Source organism: Physeter macrocephalus, chromosome 4 (genome assembly GCF_002837175.3).
Source record: "Physeter macrocephalus isolate SW-GA chromosome 4, ASM283717v5, whole genome shotgun sequence".
NCBI classification, from domain to species: domain Eukaryota; kingdom Metazoa; phylum Chordata; class Mammalia; order Artiodactyla; family Physeteridae; genus Physeter; species Physeter macrocephalus.
Genome location: NC_041217.1, coordinates 123,660,415 through 123,675,796, shown reverse-complemented (window position 1 = coordinate 123,675,796; position 15,382 = coordinate 123,660,415). Strand labels below are relative to the sequence as shown.

Below are 15,382 nucleotides of genomic sequence, written 5' to 3'. Positions count from 1 at the left end.
ATACAGGTAATGTCTTATAGCAAGGACAGATTGCTTAGACTACATTATAGGGGTGAGGATTTCATTGTGAAAGCTGAACAAGAATGTAGGAATCTTGAAAAATGGATAGGATTTTAATTATATAACATATTATATAATATACATTACAGCTAAAATATATTAACTGGTTATAATGGGCAGAGCGCTAATGAAACATGATCTTTCTTAATTTTCACAATGGTGCCTATTTTACTGGTAAGGAAACTGAGGGCCAAGGATGCTAAATAATTTGTTAAAGATCACAGACCTCTTGAGTAGAGGGCTCGGATTCAGACTATTATTAGAGTGATAACAGAACTGGCTTTGGTAGCAAATTGCACTTTTTCATGAATCAGACACAATCCCACAGTGGAGAAAAGAATGAAGGGAAAACAAAATGGCAGTTTTCAATCCCTTTCTATTACAAGGAATGACTTTGAGCTGCACACTAGGGGTTGGAGGTTGTCCTGGTTGGATGCCTGTTCTCTTCATCATTCCTAGGAACTGAGAGGATGTCCAGAATGGTTATTAAAGGACTATGTATTAACTCTTTGGAAAACGGCATGTGGAAAATTGCTTTTCTGGGTTCTTTGAAAACCAGGAATGAAAAAAAATCTGTCACCCAAAATTAAATAACATTTTCTTGTTTTTCACTTTAAGTGCTTTCCTACCACCAATGTTAGTATGTCTAGCCTACACATTACAAAATAATTAATTGCTTAATATCTTCAGTATATCATATAATTTAATCATAAGAACTATTTTAAAGTTTAGGGGAGAGTGAAGATTTATTTCTAACTCAAGCACAGACATTTCTTTTTTCCCAGAATCCTGTAACCTTTTTGGTACTCTATAATTGTACTGAATTCTTAAAAATTATATTCATCTGTATGGTAAAAAATGAAAATATTCTAGGGTAGAACAGAATATTTAAGCAAAATCTGAAAATAGTAGGTTGATTTTTTTAACTGTAGGTTGATTTTTCTCTTCTGGCCCCCCATATTCTCCTTCTGTGAAGATCATGCTGGGAATTATCTTTAGTAGTTGTAATTAGATGCTTGAAAATACACAGCTTACCTAAATGCATTAAATAAAGTTCTTAGAGACTCAGCATTATTACTAAGATAACCCATAATTTTGGTGTTCCCAGGGGTTTGGAACATAAAAGTTAGTTTTCTGAACAGCTCATTTTCCAGAAGAAGAAATCTAGTAAGTGGTCTGTGCTAAAAATAAAACTTAAGATGATACTGAGAATCACAGAGAAATGGAGGCTTACTGATTTTGAAAGAGACTTATGATTTCCTTGACTAGTCTTTCTGAAAAATGGAAATAGGTTCATAATTTTATTTCTGACAAAATTCAATATACAATCTTTGGAAAAATTCAGATCACACAAAAAACTAGAGATAAAAATAATCTGGTTACAGATGCCACCACTGTTACAGTTTGGCGAATGTGTGACCGGTTTGCCCTTTATGCCCTCTGCCTTTTTCCTTTCTTCATGCGTAGAACACAGGCCTGAGGTCATGGGGTGCCCAGGCATCTTTATCCTGAGGTGATAAGGATGAGGACAATAGCCTGCTGAGTAGTGATGGTGGTATGAAAAGAGAAACAACCTGGGTCTTTAATGACACCACTGAGCTGTCGTCAGTCCTGAACTGCTATCCCCAGAGTTCTTTTTGCCAAGCTAGAATTTATTTAAGCAGCTGTAAGTTGGGGCTTCTGCTATTTGCAGATGAAGTCATTCCTAAATGATACCAGATCATGTTAATATTTTCCAAAAGATTAGTTAATTGTCCCCATGCAATTTATTGGGAATTTAAAATACATATTTATCCCCCTTTAATCTTAAATATGTGCGTATCACATGCTAATTCCTAATTTTACTTCTCTTGTTTTAAATACATATGTATCGTGTATTAATTCCTATATGCACCTGTATCTGGTCCAGGTGCATCATTCTTTTTTTTTTTTTTTTTTGGTACGCGGGCCTCCCACTGCCGTGGCCGCCATGGCTCACGGGCCCAGCCGCTCCGCGGCATGTGGGATCTTCCCAGACCGGGGCACGAACCCGTGTCCCCTGCATCGGCAGGCGGACTCTCAACCACTGCGCCACCAGGGAAGCCCCCAAGGGAAGCCCCAGGTGCATCATTCTTTTCTCTTCATCTGTCCTTTAGTCCTACCACACTACCACACTGTTTCAATTGCTGACACTGATACTTCTTCCCACTTCCTTCTCCTACCACATGCTTTGGTTGGATTTTTATGTTTTATTGCCGCATGACTATTTTTACTTCATGTAGCCTTTCTTTCAAGAATTACGATTCTGCAGTCTGTTTTGGAACCACAGTTACTACAGTTGTTTGGTTTGCAGTCTATGCTCAACACTTCCCACCTGTCCTCCCCTATGACTTACCCATTTGCATGTTATTTTGGATGATATTTTGATGGTTCAGCAGTATTATTTTTTAAAGAAGATTTTTCAGGAAGGGTGTAGGGTGCATTAAATAAAGTCCAGATCAGTTTGGGGCCCTAAATTGATCTGGACTCTTTCTCTTGCTGTGCTTTTTGCTGTGACCTAGGGTGGAACACTGTTCTGGATTGTGCTGACCTCCAGGACACCCCTCATAGCTCACATTCTCCAGGCCTCCCCATTCCTGTGAGCAGCAGTTAGGAACTCTATGCATTTTACTCTAAAATCCAGCACTTAATTTTTATGTTTCTAATAATGGCCCTGTTCTCCCAGGAACCAAGATTCAAAATTTTGGACTTCTAATTTTCCTTTTCCCCTCCTTCTAATCTGTTAGAAGCCCCACGATTTATCACTGTCATGTTTCTCACAGGCAAAAAAAATTTTTTTTTGTTTATAAATATTTAATAACATTGAAAGTTGTTTGGTCTTCTATCCCATGAGCATCCATCCAGCTGTCTGTCAACTGTTAAGATGCATGACTGCTGTCATAAATGCCCTTGAAATCTTCAGGATAACAGAACATCTGCCATTGCTTAAAACTCCTTGTTCATTGCCTTGTAGCCAACACCTCTCTCCACAACTTTATATAAAATGTCTCCAGAATTTGCACCTCATGCAAGCCATCCATGGATAAAAACTTATACCTGGGATCTCTTCAACTTCCAGCTAATTCTGCTTAGCGCCTGCTTGCCCATGGATACAGCGTTAAGTTTGTGCTTTAGGACCCCAGTAGCAGTTCTCATCCCTTTGTTACACAACCGTCCACCAGAAGCCATCAAAAGCCACATTGCATTCATGCCTGGCACCATTCCAAGAGGCGACTTGTACCCTCAAAAGCTCTCACAGGCAAATTTTTACTTCTTTTTCCACTGCCATGGCCCTATTTCTGACCTTTACAGTCTTCTCTACTGTATTCTTAGTTTCTTCATCTATATGTCTCTTGATTCTCTCTATACCTGTTGGATCAATTTTTCTAGGAGGTATCACTCTTTTGCTCAAAAGCCTTGTGTTTTATATTTTCCTTTTGCCCCTCCAAATCTATTCCATTCCTTTCTCTGTCCTGTTCTGTGCCCTGGGAAGAAGGCCTCTATGGACTGTATCAATGGTCTCCCTTGCCTTCTGGCTTCCAACTGACTTTAGCCAACAGGGGGCACTTGCAGGAGGCTGGAAGGAGCAAGCAGAGAGTTAGTTTGGGTACTTATTCCCCTGGTTCTCCTTGCTCAGCTGTAGGTTGCCTGTCCTCCTCCACAAAAGATCGTGCCTCATGTGAGGAGATGCGCTCTTACAATCTGTAGCTTCTCTCTGCCGGTTCCAATAAAATTTTCTACTTTCACTTTTAGGACTGGTGGTGACAACCCTTCCCAATGTTGCTGGCAGGATGTGGTCCACCACCTCTGATTGGTGTCCCTTACACAGCCCACACCTTTTTAAAATCGTGTCTTCATCAAACTCCACCCACTGATCCTATTTGATTGTGCTATTTGCTTCAGACACTGACAGGTACAAACCTTAAATGCCTTTCCATTACCTATTAAAATAAGTATAGCGCCTCCACTCCACGCTGAGCATAAACTTTCAGGCTGCTCTTGTACTTTATTTTTACATTGACCCGTTGCTCTAGTAAAACTGGGTTAGTGGTAGCTCCCTGAAAAGACCTAAAAAAGTACACCATGTTTACTTTGCTTGGGATACCCTATTTCTCTAATGTCATCTCTCAAAGACTTGTTACTTTTTTTCCACAGTTTATCTCAAATGTTACCTCTTCCTTGACACCCTGGTTCACAATTGTATATTCCCCTGTCTTCCGATGCTTATGTTTTCCCTTGTCTTATAACTATTAATGTACATGCTGTCCCTTTTATTTTATAAGCTCTCCGGGGCCAGTGGCTGACTGCTATAGACCTACGGTATTTTCTGCATGTTCGGTGTTCAATAAAAATATAGTGGATCTGGGTAAATTGTACTCATGATTTAAATTTAAAGATTCAGATTATTTTAAGGTGGGGTTAGTGGTTAAAATCAGATAGAATATTTTAAAATTCAGGTATTATATTATGGTAACAGGAGAAAACACAACTTTGTTTTACATGGAGGTAGGTAATAAAGAAAAGTCAGGAATATCTTCTTTATCTTTCATTTAAAAAAATACGTTTATTGAATGTCTACTGTGTATCAGGTACTTAATCAAGCACTACAAAATGCCTCTGTTGATGCTCAGAAACATAGTATTAAAATTTTTTTTACTTCGTAGAATACTAGAAAAAATTAGAATTTACAATCAGTTACTCAATTAGTAATTTTATAATTACATTTTGGGGGGGAGCAATTTCCATAAAGACTTGACTTAATTCCTGCAGTTACCAGAAAGTTAACAAAAATACAGTAATTTTCTCACTCTATATAGTGGGACACCAATTGCAGTATAACTGAAGATTTTCCCATGTTTCCAGAAATATATCATAATTTAAAAAAAGACTGTCTAGACTTAGTTTGAGTATTAGCAGAGACAAAGGAGCCAGCTGCTTGTTAAAAACTGCAACAGAGAATATACACGATGGCACTTTAATTTATTATCATTCTTATATTATAAATTGTGGATTCTTTTGTTTGTCTGCTTGATAAACAAAAACTGATTCTTGGGAGAGTAAGGATCTTTTCCAGTGCATAAGAAGAGAAAAGTAGTAAATTGAGACTACCTATTTAGAGAATTTCTCTTCTGTTATGCCATCCTCCAGAAGTATTTCTTTTTGGTGTTTCCACTCTGTGATGTTGCCTTTTTTTTTTTTTTTCGAGCAAATTATGGTCTTGTGCTCTTAAGACAGAAAAGGGTAGACCAAACAGACTTGTTGCAGGATAAGCATCCTTATTTGGTCACAAAAATCTCAAAATGATGAAATGAGTATTAATTGAATATTTATAAAAGCACACAATTACATTTTTCAGGTTCTTATGCTTGGGACCTTTAATGAGTTAAATTTCAAGTGTGGGGTATATAGATGACCAGAATAGCACAAAGATTCAGGACAACATAATTGTGAAATTTGTGGCTCACTCTCATTTCAAGTTTGCAAACTTCTGAGTTCTTGGGTCCTGAATTGCTGTTTCAGGCTTGATCCAAATCCTCCCAAATGTCGTATAAATTTCACCACCACTTTTTTTTTTTTTTGACTCGTGAATTTGTTTTTATTTTTATTGGGCTATAAGGGATGGGTTGGGAAATATCTCTGTAAGTTATGCCCTACTAGGGAAATGTCCGATCTAATTTTCCTGGGATAGCTTTCGGAGCTTTGTCTTTTTCTTGGAGCTACTGCTCTTGCTGGCAGCAGCTTCTTCAGGTCCACTGCTGAGAGGCTCCTCCTTGGAAGAGAATTTCCTCTTTTTCTTGGGGACCCTCTTGTTTCCTGACTCTTCAGGGTCACTATCTGGTTCCTCTTTGGGGAAAGATTTCTTCCTCTTGGTAACACTTCCACTGCCAGCTGTCTCTTCAAGATTACTACTAACCAGCTCCTCCTTGGAAAAAGATTTCTTTTTTGGGGGTTTGGAGGAGACAGATGGGTCTTCCATTCCATTCTTCTGAGGAGCCTCCTGGGGCTTTTGCTTTTTCTTCTTTTTGGGTCTTTCACTTGTCTCCTCACATTCCTCCGGGGTACTACTGCTGTTTTCTGAAGACGCCAGGGCAATCGCAGCCAGCCTTTTCTTTTCCTTCTTCAAGCGTTTCTTCTCCTGTTTCTCCAGCTTCCTAGTAATCTCAGCAGCCGCTTCCTCTGCCTGAACCATTGTCTCCTTCATGACATCCAGATTCTTTCGTGGAATCTCTCCAGTCTCATAGAAGGACAGCCACTCCTCAACTTGTTCTCGAAGCTTCTCCCCAAATACACTGGTAGGTACCTCAGAGAAGCAATCAATTCGTGAGGCAATACTGCATTTGTTTGCCAGGTATTGGGAGATGCGGCCTTTGTTCTTGGCAGCTGTTCGGCCAATGAAGATAGAGTGGAAAATGAGTCGATATTTTGGGGTGTTACCCCTTGTCTTCAGGGCTCTGGAAAGTTGGTCCCTGTGCTGGGCCCAGGGAATCCCTCAGACACCAGGACTGGCCATCTCACCACCACTTTTTGACTGATTGATATAAAAATTAATGATCCAATTCAGAGAAAGTTAATTTTGTGATATTCTGTGGCTGATTATCTCTAATGTAGTAGTTTTATGGAATGATAAACTTTACTATTTTTTTTCTGATTATACAAACTGCAAATAACAAAAATCATTGGATATTTCAGATGAATTCCTATCTCTAAGATTCTTCATTTTTCTACAAGAATTTTGCAAATTCAGAACACAAGATACATTGCTGTGCACTTGAAGAAAACTAGATCCCAAAAGTGAGATTGCATTTCCACTCCCTAAAACAAAACCGATCAACAAAACAGAAAAGATTCTTTAAACATTTTTCCTTTGAAAATAGTGATATAAGTTTAGTACTTGCTTTCTTTTATTCCTTTTATCTCCCTGAAGGATGTCGCTGAGACATCTGTGCTCTGATTCACTTGAGTCTTTGGGAGTGAGGTGAATGGTTAACTCTGGTAGGCAAAGAAGAAATAGTTTACATTAACTTCAAACATTCAGTGCCACAAACATTATTTGGCTGTTTTAAACCTTGCAATTTTTTCTTCATTTCAGTTAAGTAACGGTACCAATGTCTGCCTGCCTCTGCTGGAATCTTTTTCGTGAGAGCTCTTCTGTGTTTGTGTTAGAAGTTTTGCATTTGCTTAACTTGAGAAGTAATTCCCAAATAAGGTTTAATATATGAGATATATATATATATATATATATATTTTTTTTTTTTTGTGGTATGCGGGCCTCCCTCTGTTGTGGCCTCTCCCGTTGCGGAGCACAGGCTCCGGATGCGCAGGCTCAGCGGCCATGGCTCACGGGCCCAGCCGCTCCGCGGCATGTGGGATCCTCCCAGACCGGGGCGCGAACCCGGTTCCCCTGCATCGGCAGGCGGACGCGCAACCACTGCGCCACCAGGGAAGCCCAATATATGATATATTTGATAAACAAAATAAAGCAGTAGAACTTTCTACCTAAATTGAATCAAAATGGTTCGGTTATATTTTAAATGCTTAGTTCTTTAACAAAATTTGACAATTCGATTTTCCACAGTGTTTGAATATCAAATTACCATTATGAGATGTGACTTAGTTGTATAAGAAAAGGGAGCTTTAATTTTTGTTATACTGTGAGTTTTTTTCTTTAGGACATGCAAATTAAGTATTTTCCCTCACAACTTTTTTTTCTGAATTTTATTTATTTTTTTATATATCAGGTTATTAGTTATCCATTTTATACATATTAATGTATATATGCCTATATATGTGTATATATTTATTATGAGGAATTGGCATACATAACTATGAAGGGTGAAAAATCCCACAATATGCTGTTTGCAAGCTGGATGGAGGAAAGCTGGTGATACAATCCTAGTCTGAGTCTAAAGGCCAGAGAACCAAGGTAGTTGATGGTGTAAGTTCCAGTCCAAGGGCAGAGGAAGACTAATGTCTTAGCTCTGATGGGCAGGAAGCAAAAAGGAGCAAATTCCTCCTTCCTTCACCTTTTTGTCCTATATTGTTCTATTTGAAGGATGTGAAAGATTGGATGAGTCCCATTCACATTGGGGAGGGCAATCTATCTTACTGACTCCACTGATTCAAAATGCTAGTCTCATCTGGAAACATGCCCACAGACTCACCCCCAAATAATATTTAATCTGGGTGCTCCTTGGCCTGGTCAAGTTGACACATAAATTTAACCATCACACAAGGATTAGCAGATTGTTTCTGTAAAGGGCCAGATAGTAAATATTTTAGACTTTGTGTGCCACACATAGTCCACCCCGCCCTTCTTCTTTTCAACTATTTAAAAAAGTGAAAACAACTCTTTGCTCCCAGGCTGTACAAAAATAGACTGTAAGGCCAGATTTGGCCCAGGATCGTAGTTTGTCAACCCTTCTAGCCCACAGGTAAGTGAAGTAGCTAATATAACGCCCAGTTTACAGATAACTGTAATCTCAGAAAAGTTTAATAACCTGCCTGAGGTCCAGTGTATTACCTTGGATTTTTAAAAGTTCTTGTAAGATTCTAAACAGTTTAACTTTAACCTTTAACACTGTACTAGTTCCTTCTAAGACCTGATCTTTTATGTGGACAACTTTATTATCACAAATGAGGAATGATATTAAATAACAATGTAACTTGTTGACCAATTACTGTTAGAAAGACTATCTAACCATTAATTCCACCAAAACTGAAATCATTGCATTTGACCAACATTTTCCAATATGGTACTAATTAATTAAACAAATATTTATTAAACATCTACCATGTACAAAGCACTTGCTAGGATCTGGAGATATGGTGACAAAGATTCTTTCCTTGACCAAATACTAAGCAGGCTCTTCTGAGCTCTTTTTCAACTAGGCTTTGACTTTGGACTTCTGTGTTGGTCTCTGTATTATCACATTTTAGCAAAAACACTGCTAAATCAGTTTAACCAGAATACACCATCTTCAACATCTGATCGTTCTCAATACCCGATTGGGTCCCTCATACTCCATCATCCTCCAGGTGATGTCTGATCCCTCTGGTCTGCCTTCAGCAAGAATCCTGTTAGATCAGTTTAGCCAGAATCCTCCTTACCCCTGATATTTCCTTTTAGTAATTTTTCATTTACTGACTGCCTTGCCCCCATGCACCCCACTCCTTTGCTATAAATTCCCATTTTTCCCTTGTCGTATTCAGAGTTGTGTTCAATCTCTCTCCTCCCCTACAATACCCCATTGCTGTGGTCCCTAGCCCTATCATGATAGTTCTCCTGAATAAATTCTGCCTTACTGTTCTTTAATGACTGTCATGAATAATTTTATCTTTAAAATGCCAGGGTATAAGACAAATTTTTCTTGTACTCACAGAAATTACTATCCAGAAACAAACTTTAAACAAATAATTGAAAAATGAAAGGAATGGCAAAGAAGTCAGGTTGCTGTAAAGTTACTCATAAATGGCTTTTATCAATCAGTCAACACTTAGTTGGGGTGGGGAAGAGAGTTGTAGTATAAGGAGTAGAGAAGGAGCTGGATCAAGGGAGATAGAGTTTGGCCATGTGATTTCCTGAAGGTTACCTACCACTACCTATACTATCCAAAAGTTCTCAGCTGTTTTTAAAAATTAATTAATTAATTAATTAATTTTTGGCTGCGTTGGGTCTTTGCTGCTGCGCAGGGGCTTTCTCTTGTTGCGGCGAGCAGGGGCTACTCTTCGTTGTGGTGAGCGGGCTTCTCATTGCTGTGCCTTCTCTTGTTGCTGAGCACGGGCTCTAGGCGTGCAGGCTTCAGTAGTTGTGGCTCACGGGCTCTAGAGCGCAGACTCAGTAGTTGTGGCGCACGGGCTTAGTTGCTCCGCGGCATCTTCCCGGACCAGGGCTCGAACCCGTGTCCCCTGCATTGGCAGCAGGATTCTTAACCACTGTGCCACCAGGGAAGCCCTCAGCTGTTTTAATTAAACAGTCAAAGCTCTTTCAATAAAAGGTAAAGTTGGAAAGGGTAATTTAAAAAATATGGTTTATCAATTCCATTTTTGTATAAAATACATGGGAGAAATCTAGCCAAGGAACACACAACTGTTGCCACATGAAAAGGTACTTTTTTTTAAAAAGGTTTTTTGGATGTGGACCATTTTAAAAATCTTTATTGAATTTGTTATAATATTGCTTCTGTTTTATGTCTTTTTTTTTGGCCACAAGGCGTGTGGGATCTTAGCTCCCCCATCAGGGATGGAACCTGCACCCCCTGCCTTGGAAGGCAAAGTCTCAACCACTGGACCACCAGGGAAGTCCCCCAAAAGCTACTTTTATCAAACTTCGAGTCTAAGAACCTACAAATGCTTCTTTTAGCAAGTCTGAAGCAACTGTCTATGCTTTTCCACTTAACTGTTTTAAAAATTCCACATAGCCCCATTATTTTTCTTCTGACCCAGTTACGGTACAATGACGGGGGAGGAAGAACGTCAGTTAAAATAACTCTCTAAGCAGTTCTCTCCTGTCCCTTAATCAGAGAGTTGCGGATGTGAAGGATCACACCATCCCCAGCTATGGTAGCCTTGATAAGCGACTCCAACCTCTCATCACCGCGGATCGCACGCTGCACGTGGCGCGGAGTGATCCGCGTAACTTTGAGATCCTCGGAAGCGTCCCCTGCTGGCTCCATCTCCTGGAGACGTGCGGCCCGAGTATTGCCTCAGTGGCACCCGCTCTTCCGTGTGGCTCGTGGTGCGAATCTTCAAACGTCTGTGGATGCAGCCCATGGGAAGCTGTAGCCCAGCTCTCTGTGAGCAGACACTGCCTTAGCCTTGGCCTTCCCGCTGTCCTGCCCAGCTTCGTCTCCGCCGCTCCCGTCCTCGGTCCCAACTACACCGCCCCGCCCCACACCCCGCCCTGCAGCCGCTGCACCGACTGCGGCCGCCACCGGGGCCCCTGGAAAGGGTAATTTAGATATGAGAGTTGTACCCTTTAGCTCAGGGATTCTCTAATTCGGTGTGAGGTTTATTAATGCGCAGAGCGTACTAAATATGCCAGTTCCAAGGCCTCCTTGTAGAGATGCTGGTAGGGTCTGGGGCAAAGCATTGCTGTTACACACTCCAGATGATTCTGAGGTGGGCAGTCCGTGAGCCACACTCTCGACAAACACTGCTTAAGACGGAAGCAAAGGTGTTAGATTGGGCTTTGTTCACTCGGCCTCCCAGGAAGGAATGCAACAGCTCTCTTCAAGATCCTATTTTTAAGCAAGTGGAACCCACCTCAGACCTTTGTTAAGGAATTTTGATCTTATTCGTCTCCAGCTTTTATGCACCCCATCTCTCCTCCTTCCTATCCTTAGTTTCTAAGGTATGCTTGGATTTTCTTATCCTTACTTTCTTGCCTTGATTTGTGTCGTTTTTTCTTTTCTAGTCATGATTTTTGTTGAATGCTGGCTACCCTAGAATACCACCCAAACAACTCACTGAGAAGACAAAGCCTCATTTATTCTTACCACGGTAAGGAGGAACACTGAATTGACAGTGTCTTAGCATCTTAGAGGGAGGAGGACAAAGTTGGGATATTTATGAGAGTCTTGGAGTCCTGTTTAAGCCTGGACTTCCAATGCAGTGGCTTGATTAGAATTGGGTAAGAATCATAGTCTAATATTAGGTTTAAAATTTGTGGATTTTGAGGTGATGGGTCCAGAGTCTGGGGGTGTAAACTGTCATTTCTGTTTTTTATTGAAGAGTTTATGAATCTTGTAAAATTCTTGGAATGAACAAAAATGTTATTTTTATCTTCCTGGGCAAGAGTTTCCTGGAATAGTAAAGTTATATTGATGAGGACAGTGGAATAATAAAGTCGTGTGAACGTAGACAGTAAGCTGTGTGGATGAAGATGGTTTCAGCTCTCACTATATTAAAATAAAAATAATTCGAATTATACATTCATTTCTTTATTGGTTTAATTTTATTGGCACAATTTAAAGCATATATTTTTTTTCCCAGAAAAGTCTCAAGTTTGTTATATTCCCTGGGTTCTTTCATGCTTGAGAATGTTTGTTGCTATTTAAATGTGAAAAACATTTTGGTGGAATATAATGTTCTTAGGGCAAATTTTCTTTTTCTCAGAAATATAAAAAAAGTTTTCTAGTATTTTCCAATGTACACTTCCATATAGACATTAGAGAGAAATTATTTTTTAATAATAAGATTACATCTACTACTTTTTATATTAAACATTTTAAATATAAGTTAACATTAAATTCACATAATTTTAAAGGAAGAAAAAGAAATGGGTGAAATTGAAAGAATTGCTAAATTTAAGTGACTGTTTATCCATGAAAAGAGATATTACTTTGTAAAAGTATTTTTAAGGGCTTCCCTGGTGGCGCAGTGGTTGAGAGTCCACCTGCCGATGCAGGGGACACGGGTTCGTGCCTCGGTCCTGGAAGATCCCACATGCTGTGGAGCACCTAGGCCCGTGAGCGGACACGGGTTCGTGCCTCGGTCCTGGAAGATCCCACATGCTGTGGAGCACCTAGGCCCATGAGCCATGGCCGCTGAGCCTGCGCATCCGGAGCCTATGCTCCGCAACGGGAGAGGCCACAACAGTGAAGGCCCGAGTACCGCAAAAAAAAAAAAAAAAAAAAAAAAAAAAGTATCCTTTTAAGCTTAACACCAAAAGGTTATGAAAAAAGTGAAGTCTTTGGAGCCATTTTTTTCATGATGTATTTTTTTAATGTTATCTATTATTTTGCTATTATGATAAATGAAAATAGTTTGTGCTTTTATGTTTACTCCCATCCCTTCTTCCTCCTGCTAATTTTTTAGGTAAGTTGTCATTTTCATGTTTTCAAGTTTATGACATTTCAATGCTGTTCTGTAACCACAAATCTTGCTATCACTTGTTTCACCACAGCTTCTCTATTTAAGAAAATCTTTATGTTGATTCATCTCTTGATTGGTTGGATTCACTGTCAAGTAGACTTTTCTGTCCGAAAAAGGCTTATAGATACGTGTTCCTGAGATCTTGCATATGTGAAGATATTTATTACTTTTATGTTTGAAGTACAATTTGGCAATGTATGAACTTCTTGGGTTACCTTTGTCAAGATTCTGTAGACATTGGATTTCTTTCCTTCAGAAACTTGCTCTATTATTTTTTAGCATTGAATATCGCGGAGCTGTCTGAGGTTAGCTTGATTTTTTTCTCCTTGTAGGTGACTTGTATTAGCCAGGGATCTCCAGAGAAACAACCAATAGGACATATACATACATACATATATATATATATATATATGTAATGTTTATGGAGGCTGAGAGGTCCCAAGGTCTGCAATTGGCAAACTGGCAACCCAAGAGAGCTGGTAGTGTAGTTTCAGTCTGAGTCCAAAGGCCTGAAAACCAGGAGAGCCAATTGGTGCAAGTTCTAGTCTGAGGGTGAAAGATTGATGTCCCAGCTCAATCAGTTAGGCAGGTAAAGTTCCCTTTTACTGAGTTTTTTGTTCTGTTCAAGTCTTCAGTTGATTAGATGAGGCCCAGCGATGTTAGACAGGACAGTCTGCTTTACTCAGTCTACCAATTCAAATGTTAATCTCATCCAGAAATACTCTCACAGCCACACCCAGAATAATATTTGACCAAATGGCTGGGTACCTTGTAGCCCAGTCAATATGACATATAAAATTAACTATCACATATGTTTTCTCCTTGAGTGACTGAAGTATTATTTCTTTGTCCTTGAAATTCAATAACTTAACTAGGTTATATATATATATATTTTTAATTTATTTTTTATTGAAGTATAGTTGATTTACAATGTTATGTTACTTTCTGGTGTACAACAAAGTGACATATATGTGTATATATATGTATATATTCTTTTTCATATTCTTTTCCATTGTGGTTTGTTACAGGATATTGAATATAGTTCCCTGTGCTATACAGTAGGACCTTGTTGTTTATCCATTCTCTATACAATAGTTTGCATCTGCTAATCCCTAACTCTCAATCTATCCCTCCCCCAACCCCCTTCCCCCTTGGCAGCCACAAGGCTGTTCTTTATGTCTGTGAGTCTTTAATTAGGCTATCTTAACTATTCTATGTCCATTTTCACTTCAACAATTTCATTACTAGTCCTCAGAAGCTGTTACTACTTCTGCTTCCCCCATCACCACATTATGGTAGTCATCAAAAAGAAAAAATATATACGAAACTCTTTTGCCACCATGAAACAGATATTAATATCTGTTGAAATGAGAGATATGCAAAATGTGATCAGCATTTCATAATTCTGTCATTTATTTAACACATTGTGTCTGCTGTGCATCTGCTAGATTCTTTTCAGGTCTTTCTGAATTCAGCAGTTAAAGTCCCTGCTCTCCACGATCCAGGGTTAGTTGGTCACATTTCCACATCATGACTATTAGGTATGTGTAGTATCCATCTGTCTTATTCATGGGTGCCATTATCTTTTCATATACGAGAGAAACTTCCGTGTTATTTCTCAGCCCCCTGATGGAGGAGTCAGGATGGAGATCAGTGGACATCCTTACAGCTACCATAGGCATGTGACATAGGCTTCAGCAATTATATGTACCAGTGTGAGACTTTGATGTGGAAGTGAAAGAGGTGGAGTAGCTTCAAAACAGCAACGATTTAAATATTTCTCATGATGGAGAGGGCAGAATGGGGATGGTTTGTTTCAGCTCCGTGATGTCCCTCAGCTGCGATGCCTAGACTGGCTGGGGGCTGAAAGATTGAGAAGGGCTTCTTCACTCACATCTCTGGCACTTGTGCTTCTTCATGTGGCCTGTGTTCCACATTGCATTGCATCCTTCAGGGCCACTCCACAGGTCCTCTCTCTTTAGTTACTTAACTTCTTACATACCAGCTTAGGGTCCAAAGAGCATAAAGCAGAAGCTGCCAGACCTTCTTAAAACCTAGGCTAAAGAGTCCTGGATCATCATTTGCTCTATATTCTACAAGTCAAAATAGTTTTTCTTTGAATGAATTTAATTTGTAAATGGTTTGGACTTTGAAAATGCAATTTTAAAGAATCATGAGGCCATGTGGTGATTCTCCTCCACTCTTTCTCAATTTTAGTCAATGAATAGAACAGTAACATTATAATAGTTTTTCAGAAAGTTTGTGCTTATTTTCCATTGTTGATGTTAGACTCTCTAAAATGTGCATAGTTTGGAAATTCTTACAGATGTAAGTGTAAATCTTTTTCTGAAACAAAAGTCATTTAAAAATCATTGTAAAAGGTACCTTAAGAAGAGGACAGTGTGGTGGTTAAGAGTGTAATTTTTGGAAC

General features: G+C 39.3%; 1 pseudogene; it reads right to left on the bottom strand.

Annotated features, from left to right (window-relative positions):
* Positions 1 to 10,568: 10,568 nt before the first annotated feature.
* LOC102995711 (histone H2A.V-like) lies at positions 10,569 to 14,870 on the bottom strand (annotated as a pseudogene).
* Between the last annotated feature and the right edge of the window lie 512 nt (positions 14,871 to 15,382).